The 9295-nt window shown below is 46.9% G+C and overlaps 1 protein-coding gene across 2 annotated transcripts in view; it reads right to left on the reverse strand.

Moving 5' to 3' along the window:
- ARHGEF10L (Rho guanine nucleotide exchange factor 10 like) overlaps positions 1 to 7850 on the reverse strand; it is a 224909-nt gene extending 217059 nt beyond the window's left edge. The window contains exon 1 of one of the 2 annotated variants that reach the window (XM_069078397.1): positions 7393 to 7850. The gene's annotated coding sequence lies outside the window, so the exon portion shown is untranslated. The remainder of the gene's footprint in view (positions 1 to 7392) is intronic. The other variant, XM_069078396.1, reaches the window with a different exon arrangement.
- Positions 7851 to 9295: the final 1445 nt, after the last annotated feature.

The following is a 9295-nucleotide window of genomic DNA, read 5'->3' on the forward strand; positions in this document are numbered from 1 at the left end:
CCCTCCTATCTAAAGTCATCTCTCCCTCCACAGATTTCTTCTTCTTTTGTTTTTTTAGGTAATTGGAGTTAAGTGACTTGCCCAGGGTCACACAGCTAGTATCTGAAGCTGGATTTGAACACAAATCCTCCTGACTCCAGGGCCAGTGCAATGTCCACTGTGCTACCTAGCTGCTCACCCCCTCAGATTTCTTCATCAGAATCTCCCTCCACTCCAGCCAATTACACTTCCATTTACACTATGTATAGCTTGTTGGTACATAATTGTTAGTATGTTGTCTCCTCCGTTAGAACTGTGAGCTCCTTTGGGGATGAGACTGTTCTGCCTTTCCTTGTACTCCCAGCACTTAACCCCATGCTTGGCACACAGTAGGCTCTTAATAAATGCTTGTTGGTTGGTTGGCTGGGTTAATTTTGTACATGGCTGATCCTGTATAAGAAATTCTGCCTTCTCTTAGAGGCATGACCATATCACTTTTCATCTTTATAATGCTTGCACTCAATAGCACTACACATACCAGGTGCTTGGTATGGGTTTGTGAATTTTAAATGAATTGAGTTAATTAGTAAGGAATAAGACTGGAAAAGTAGGCCAGAGACAGAGACTGTTGGGAGAGCCTTGCATGCATGCCATGCTGAGGCATTCAATACCTTTGTTCCAATTTCTGAATACAGTAAATAAACAGTAAGAGTTCCATTATGCAAATGAACAAGGTCTTGCCCTGGACCATCTGTCAGTGGGTGGGGACCAGGTCTATATTTTCCAAGGCATCTTCTTCCTTTCCCTCTCTTCTGCCTTTTTCCTTCCCTTCTCTGGTAAAGGCTATCTTCCTCCATAAGAATGTAAACTCTCTAAGAGGAGGAAGTATCTTTATCTTGGCTTGTATTTATAGTCCCAGCATTAACAGGTGATGGTTCACAGTAAACATTTAATAGATTCTCTATTTATCTGTCTGTCTCTCTGTATGTCTTTCTACCTATTTATCTAACTCCCTGCTTTAATACTGAATCCCTTTGGATGGATTAGACCCACATAGGTTCACACTCACCTCTAACAGTCCACCCTCTAATCCCCATCCATGATCTCTCTTCTTAGCACTGGAAGGAGTATTGAATTTAATTTCCTGGACCCTCATCTGCATAACTCTATCCATGTCTTTTTCCAAGGGGTTAACTTTCTTTTCAGAATTGTCTTGGATTGCTTTTATTTTTTTCCCTAATTTCTCCTCGATTTCTCTCATTTGATTTTTGGGTTCCTTTTTATTTTCGTCTAAGAACTCTTTTGGGGCTTGTGACCATTTGATGTTACTCTTTGCAGTAGGGGTGGCTTTTTTATCTCACTATCTTCCTCTGAATATAAACCCAAATCTTCTTTTACACCGAAGTAGTTATATGTGGTTGGGTTCTTTTTCCTTTGCTTACTCATTTTTATTTTGTTTTATTTTATTTTCAGTAGCTTATCATTATAATCAAGCTGATTTTTTTAAATGAACATTTGGTAGACTGAAAGACTTTCAGATATTCATAACAAAAAGACCAAAACTCAATGGAAAATTCAATATAAAAGATCCATAAGAAATATAAGGAAGACATTAAAAACAAATTATAAGGCACTCATGAAGGTCAAACTATTTACTTATTTCATTCATATATATATGTATATATATACATATATGTGAAAATGTTATCAGTATTCTTAAAACTGCCATCATTACTAAGGTAGTTGTAAGAAAGGTTGGGGCTAGGTGGAAGGGTGTAGAAGTCTTCTGAACATGTAAAGAGGAGAAAAAAAAAACTCCATGCCTATCTAACAACTTCTCAATTTCCATCCACCCCAGCTCATTCACTCAAGACTTTCCTCAAATCCCACCTCCCCTGAGAAGCCCACCTTGATGAAGCAACCTGAGGGAGAAAGCTGGCTCCTTCCATACTCTGCCACCCCAGCCCCAGTGCCTGCTACCCTCCCTTCCCTCCCCCACCCCCATCAGGACATTCAAAATGTAAAAGAAATCACACCCAATCAGACAACAAGTAATTGAAAATATTGCAGAGATTGTCTTAGGGGGCCAGGTATCTTCTGCCTCCCTTAAAACACAGAGTACATAAGCTGGTAGGACATGTCAGCAATAGAAGAGACTTTAGAACATGTCAGAGGTATGAAGAAAGTCTAGAACATAGAATATCAAAGATGGGAGAGAACTTAAAACATAGAATGTCAAAGATAGAAGGCACCTGAGAATAACAAAATGTTAGAGCTGGGAAAGAAGCTTCAAACATAGAATATTGGAGCTAAGAAAGAGGCAGGGACCAGAGGCTTCATGGAAGAAGAGTCTTCAAAGCTGCCCCTTAAAGGAAGACAAAGGTTCTAGGAGGCAGTGAGGAGGAGGAGGGAATAGGGGATAGGCAGGAGACAGAGTAGAGAGTCTGAGATACAGCTTAGAGGCCAATAAGGAGGCTTAGTACAATAGCCCAGGACAGAGATGACAAGAATCTGGACTATAAGTAGGAATCAAAGGGGTCTTTCAGTTGTAGAAGGCTAGAAGGTAGATCTGACTGGAACATGGACTTCCATGGGTACCCATCTTCTCTCCCACGTAACAGTAAGCTCCCTAAGGGCAGGGAGACAGATCTTTCTGTCCCTCGGGGCACCCTTCTATGCACAGGAGACACTCAATAAATCATCATTAAGTGAATCTGTAATCCAGGAAAAGAAATCTAATCTAAACAGAAAAGTTTGGAAACTAGACCATTTTGTACTTGGGTGTACTTGGGAACAACCTCACCTGTAGGAGACAAAGCCATTTTTAGGAGACAAAACACCTGAATTCTAATTCCTGTTCTACAATGGCTATACTGCATGACCTAGGGCATGTAACTTCATTTCTCTGACTCTCAGTTTCCCCATTTGTAAAATGAGTATGATGCCACTAACTTTGCCTGCCTACCATAAAGGTAGTCAAAAGACTCAAGTGAATCTGTTTCAATATTTATTTTTTCCCGCTTTGGTCTCTGAACTTTTTTATCAAGCACCCCTACCAATAATTATTTTTTTCCTTGTTTGTATGAATAGGGAGGGGAGAGCTTTTCCCAATAATTCCTGCCCAGCTGCTACTATGGGTGCCTGGATTGGTATTAGGTTATAACTGTCCTATGGGATTGATGCCCAAATTCACATGGGAAAAGTTTAGAAGCCTGCATAGATGTGGGAGAAAGGGAGTGGAGGAGTGCTGGGCTATATTGTGTGATAGACACAAGCCCCCTGATTGGCTGTGAGGGGGGGGAGATAAGATATGACCCATCTTCCCACCTTGCAAGTGGTTAATCCCATATCCCTTGGGGTGGGAGAGATCAAGCCCCAGCTTTCTCAGGGTCATAACATGGCAGCCACTTTGGAGATTACTGGTCTAGACTATGATGATAGCTTCCTAACTGGTCTTCCAGCCTCACCTAACAATTCTCCATCCATCCTCCTCTATGTACTGCCTAAGTAATCTCCCTGACCTGTTGCTATGATCATGTGATGCTTCAACTCAAAAATCTCTTGTGGATCCCCACTTTTTACTGAATAAAGTATCTACTCCTAACCCCAGCATTCAAGGTCCTTCACAATCTGGTACCAACTCATCTCCAGCTTCATCCCCTTACTCCTTACTCATCCTCCATGATCAAAAACAAAAAACAAAAAAACAACCCTGAGATACTCTGCTTCTTCCATTCTCATCCTGCCATCTCTCCTTTCATCTCTGCTCATGACCACACATCCCCCCTGCTTGGAAATCCCGCCTTCCTCCACCCCCATCTGTTGAAATCCTTGCTTCTTCTTTGATTTAGAAAACTTCTAATGTGGAAACTATCTCTGCCCCCAACAGACCAATAGCTATTCTTTGATTTAGAGCATTACCCAGAGAACCGAAAGGTAAATAATTCAATCAATCAACAGGCATTTATTAAACACTTACTATATACCCAGGGCTACTGGGGATACAAAGAAAACGTGACTCCCTCCAGGTCACACAGCTGCTCTGTGTCAGAGGTAGGACTTGATCCCAGGTATTCTAGAAGCCAATGCCTGTCCTTTAGCCAGGACCTTTCATTTCTCTCAGGGCTAACCCATGTGTCCTTTCTTCCAGGAAGCCTTCCCTGGCAGTCGCCTCCTTCACCCCTAATAAAGATGATCACTGTTGCCTCATATTGCTGCCAAAGTACATAGGAAGACTATATGCTGGTAAGAGATCATTCCTCACCTTTTCTAATAATATCACTCTTTTATATATGACAGGCATCTGTATATTTGTTCTTCCCTCTCCTACTTTCTCATTTTAAGATCCATGAGTACAGAGATCTAACCCCCTAATTTTGCAAATAAGGAAACCGAGGCCCAGGGAAGTTAAATGGTAGAGTCAGGATCAGAACTCAAGTCCTATGAGGCCAAGTTCAGCACTCTTCCTAGTGTCTCTAGATGTAAGCTGCCTGAAGGCAGGATTTGGGTTGTCTGTGTCTTCATGTCCCTAGCACTAGCACAGTACAGGATACATACAAGAACAGTCAAAGGTATGCAGTTAGTTTGCTCAGTGGTTAGAGCACTGAGTCAGGGGGACCTGAGTTCAAATGGGGGCTCAGACACTTACTAGCTGTGTGACCCTGGTCAAGAGGAGGCAGGGGGAGCGAGGGGGGAGAAGAGATTCCATGACCTTGGTGTGGTACAGTGGAAAAAAGCTGGAGCTCTGGAATGGAAAGGACCTCGGTTCCAATCTCACCTCTGACATTTACTTGTGTTATTTTAGGCAACTTGCATAATCCCCCCCTGGGTACAGGGTCTCTTCAATTTTCAAAGGAGGAGGTCTAGCTAAATGACCCCTCTCCAGAGGTGCAGCTCAACTAACATAGCTCAGGTGAAGGTGCTCTTTACCTCTGCCCCATCCTGGGACCTTGCCTTCACCTTCAATGAATGAGCTGAAGCTCTTGGTGCAAGCATAGGAATTCTTCACGATCTTGGGTGACATCCAGAGGAAAGGAGGTTGGAGACTGGTCATAGCATTTAGGGACACTTGGGACCTCTTCATTTTACAGATGGGAAAACTGAATCTCGAGGTTAAGTGACTAGCCTAGGGTCTCACAGCTAGTAAGTGCCAGAGGCAGGGCTTGAACTCAGGTCTTGGTGACTCTTGTACTCTCTCCGCTGTCCCATGCTCACTGTTGCCAGTTGGCTAAAAAGTTCTTGCAGCTTTAGGATCCATGGTTATTATCGCGATACTTGAAATTTGTAGAGCACTTCATATGTCTTGTTCAGCAACAATTCAACAGAATAAACATTTATTAAGTACCTGTTATGTGTCTGGGGCAGCGTGTTAGAGCTTAAAGAGTAAGGAAGACCATGCCTTTGACAATTTTAGCTGTGTGATCTTGGGCAGATTCCTTAGCTTCTCTGTTCCTAACTCCTAGGGCCCAAAACTTCACTGCCAAGTCAGATTGCAGTGTGCATTGGTGGAGAGGGTTTCCCAAGTTATAGGTTCACAGACTATACCTCTGGAGAGGGGTCATCAACCTTCAGAACTTCCTGCCTGGTTCCCTCAACCGCATTCCAACTCTCCAAAGTTACACAGAATTTGAATCTTGGTCTTCTGTCTGTAGACCCAGAGCCCTTTCCATGATACCACAAAAGCTAGGCTCCCACCTCCAAGCCCAAACACCCCCATCTCTCACAGACACAGGTAAAGGAAACCACAACTTTATTTGTCAATATTCCCGTCAAATAAGAGTCAGGAGGAATTGAGGGTCTTGGAGCTAAGGCTAAAAGATGTCATCTAGTACAAGGGTTCTTAATTTGGCGACCATTCATGGAAAATATTGCATCTGTATTTCCATATAATACATTTCCACTGTAATCCTATGTGATTTATGTTATGCATTTTTTAACAATGCTGAGAAGAGATCCATGGGTTTCAACAGACTGCCCAAGAGGTCCAGGACACAAAGTTTAGGCACACTTTTCTCACCCAACCTCCAGATTTTACAGGGAAGGAAATGGAGGTCCAAAGAAATGAAATGATTTTTCCCAAGGTCACTCAAGTAAAACCCAGGCCCTCCAACTCCACATCAAGAGCTCTTGCTACTATTCTATCTCAGCTTCATCAAGTCCCAGCTCGTCCCTATTCTCCTCCTCAGCTTTCCTGGGGAAACCTCTATGGTGACATCTCTGTCTAGCACCTTGGAGGAGTCATTCAGCCTGTGTGCTTCCCCCCCCCCCCCCCCCCCCGCAAAAAAAAAAAAAGCAACAGCAGCTCCCACTCCCCCAAGCAGAGGTTCTGAAGGTCCATGAGGTGGTATGTGGTAGGTGTTTGGAGTCCCTATTTACACAAGTGAAAGGGTTCTTCAACCCACCCTAAGTTGCTTTTTTTCTTTTTCTTAAAGTACTGACCCAAAACAAAAAGAAATCCACAGGGCTTGTCTTTTCTCCCAGGGACCAGTAATGTCCTATCTCCTCAGTCCTCCACAAAGGATCAGAAAGAAGTATCACAGGACACTAAGGCAGAAGGCAGGTCTTAGTTTGTCCCTGTTCCCCCTCCCCCTATGAGAAAACGCCAGGGGGTCTCCCATGGTTACAGACTTTTGTGCAGGAGAGGAGAGAAGGAGCGGTAGATTGGAGCCTCATGGCTCCAACCCCTCTGTCTGGCATTAGCACAGCAAAAGCTAGGACCCCAGATCCCGTACCCGAAAACAGTAAAGTACCCCCCAGACCCACCCTTCCTATTTCTCATTCCCGAGTTGGAGAGGTTCAGACTGGGGACCAGAGTCCCTCCTTTCCTGACTCAGATCTGAAGGGACCAGGGCTGTGAGAATAGGCAGGAAGGACAATAGGAGAAGATGGTTCCCTGAACATCGGAGAAAAGATGGGGATGGGGAGGGTCTGCCTGCCCCCGAGAGACACTGAAGGGGAAGGGGGAAGGCTTTGCGTTTCCCAGACTGGAGTCACACATCATACACACACACTACACACAGAAGCCCATAAGCACAGTTACACTCTGCACACAGACACAAATACACAGGACACATCCTGACAGGTCACCCGGGGCTATGCACAGATACCCACTACTCACAGACAGAGGCTAGACACACAGCTACATACTGACACGCAGCCACACAACATTAGATACACGCCCAGGGTCACATAAGCACATCTATGCATCCCCACCCCCAGAGGCTCCCAAACTTGGTGCTCGCTCTCCCAGGTACACACAATACACACACTATCCACGCACACACAAACACTACACAGAGACACTCTCAGAAACGGTCACTCAACGGCGCCCCGGGCAAAGCCCCAGCAGCCTAGGGAGCAGGCGGGGGCGGGGGGAGGGGGCGCGGGGAGAAGAGACGGTCCCCACTCACTTACCCGGGTCTCGGGTGTAGGTCCCAGCTCTCGGGTTGGCGGGCTCTTTGTGGTGCGGCAGCAGGGGACTTACAAAGGCGCCAGGGGCAGAAGACGAGCCGGGGCCAGGGCCGGGGCTGGGGCTGGGGCTGGTGCTAGGGCCAGGCCAAGGGCAGCGCTCGGTGCCCATACCCGGCCGGCCCGGGCCGTGCGCGGAGCCTCCTGCTCTAGGTCTCCTCTCCTGCGCCCATAGCACCAGAGCCTCCCCCAGCCCTGGGCCAGCCTTGACCAGCCCTGACCAGCCCCGCCCTGCTTTGCACTGTCCCTGCTGGAGTGGATCGGGCCGGCTTGGATCGGCTCGGCTCTCCTTTCCCCTGTCCCAGCACCGGCCCGGGCTCTGCCGCCGCTCTGCTCTCCCGCCCCTTCCACCAGTGATCAGGGGCAGCTCGGCCCTGCTCCGGGCCCGGGTGGACCCGGAGCCCTCCCGCCCTCTCAGGCTCCCCGTCCGGCCCCGCCCCACCCCGCAGCCAATGGGAGAGCCCTCAGCTCTCCCTCCGCCCCCCACATTCACTCCCCGCGCGGGGCCAGAGGGCTGCCGGGCGCTCTAGGTCGTGGACACTGCTGAGTGCTCAGCTGCCTCGCTGTCCAAGGCCCCGGATAGGAAACCTCTTGCCCCCGCCGGCCCTCTCAGATCTCACCCTGGGGATTTGGACCCTGAGCAGCTCCCAAACTAGGCGCCAAGTTGGGAGATGCTCGAGTCGGGATGCCGGGAGAGCCCAGTTAGCCCTGTCTGGTGTGCGGCTCTGCCCCAGGCCCAGCCAGTGCCACCGAGGCCAGCGCTGAGCTCAAGCTCTTTCCAGATGGAAGGCCTCGGACCTCAGAGATGACTCACTCTCCAAGCCCCCATCCCACTGAAGTGCTTCCCCAAGGTCACCCAACAGGTATGGGGCAAACAGGCTTCGTTCCAGGGCCTTTCCCACCACCCTGTGTTCTGTCACTTAACCCCTTGTAGCCAAGTCTACTACAAAAGATTGGATGCTCTCCCTAAACCCCCTGTTTGGAGACACTGAGATTAGCCGAGAGGAGGTGGAGAGGGGAGCATTTGGGAGTTGCCTCACACTTCCAGTGTCTGAAATCCAATGACATCTATATCTCCCTTCAAGCTCCAAATATAAGGTCCTGTGACTCTATACTCTGCGGTTGAGTGGAAAGAACTCTGATTTGGTGTCAGAAGACCAGAGTTAAAATTCTCACTCTGTTACTTATTATCTCTTCCATCAAAGTCACTTTTCCTCCCTGGGCCTAAGTTTCCTCCTCCAGAAAATGGGGATAGGGGAGTGGAATTGAGCTAAAAGATAGGATCAAATATTTAAAACTGAAAGGGACCTTCGAGGCCATCTAGTCGCCTCTCCCTTCACAGAGGAAAAATAAGAGAATTTAAGTAGATTGCCCAAGGTCACTCAGGAAGCAAGAAACAAGATTGGAATTTGAACCCAGGTCCTCTGAATCCAAATGCAGTCCTATTTCTTTGGCACAGTGCTACCCTTAATGAGTTTTGAGGTCTGTCCCAGCTTCAAATTCAATGGGATTCTGGGAGGACAAAAAAATACAGGGATTATCCCCATTTTGCTGAGGAAGAAACTTAGACCCAGAGAAGTGACTTGACTGTGGATTTTAATCAGTGCCAAAGCCAAGATTAGAACCTTCTGGAGTTCTTGACTTCCAGGCCAGCTACTTTTCAAATCAACCAATCAGCAAGCATTTACCAAAAGTCAACAATGTGCCAGACACTGTTAGATGCTGAGAATAAAAAGACAAAAACAAAACAGTTTCTGCTCTCAAGGAGCTTACACTCTGCTATACTAATTACTTTTCATCCTTAATACGATGGGATGAAACTGTAGAAAGCGGGTTCCAGAGACCTTGG

This window comes from Petaurus breviceps, unplaced genomic scaffold (assembly GCF_028583685.1).
Source record: "Petaurus breviceps papuanus isolate PSGF00001 unplaced genomic scaffold, PetGlider_PUasm1.0 91041, whole genome shotgun sequence".
NCBI classification, from domain to species: domain Eukaryota; kingdom Metazoa; phylum Chordata; class Mammalia; order Diprotodontia; family Petauridae; genus Petaurus; species Petaurus breviceps.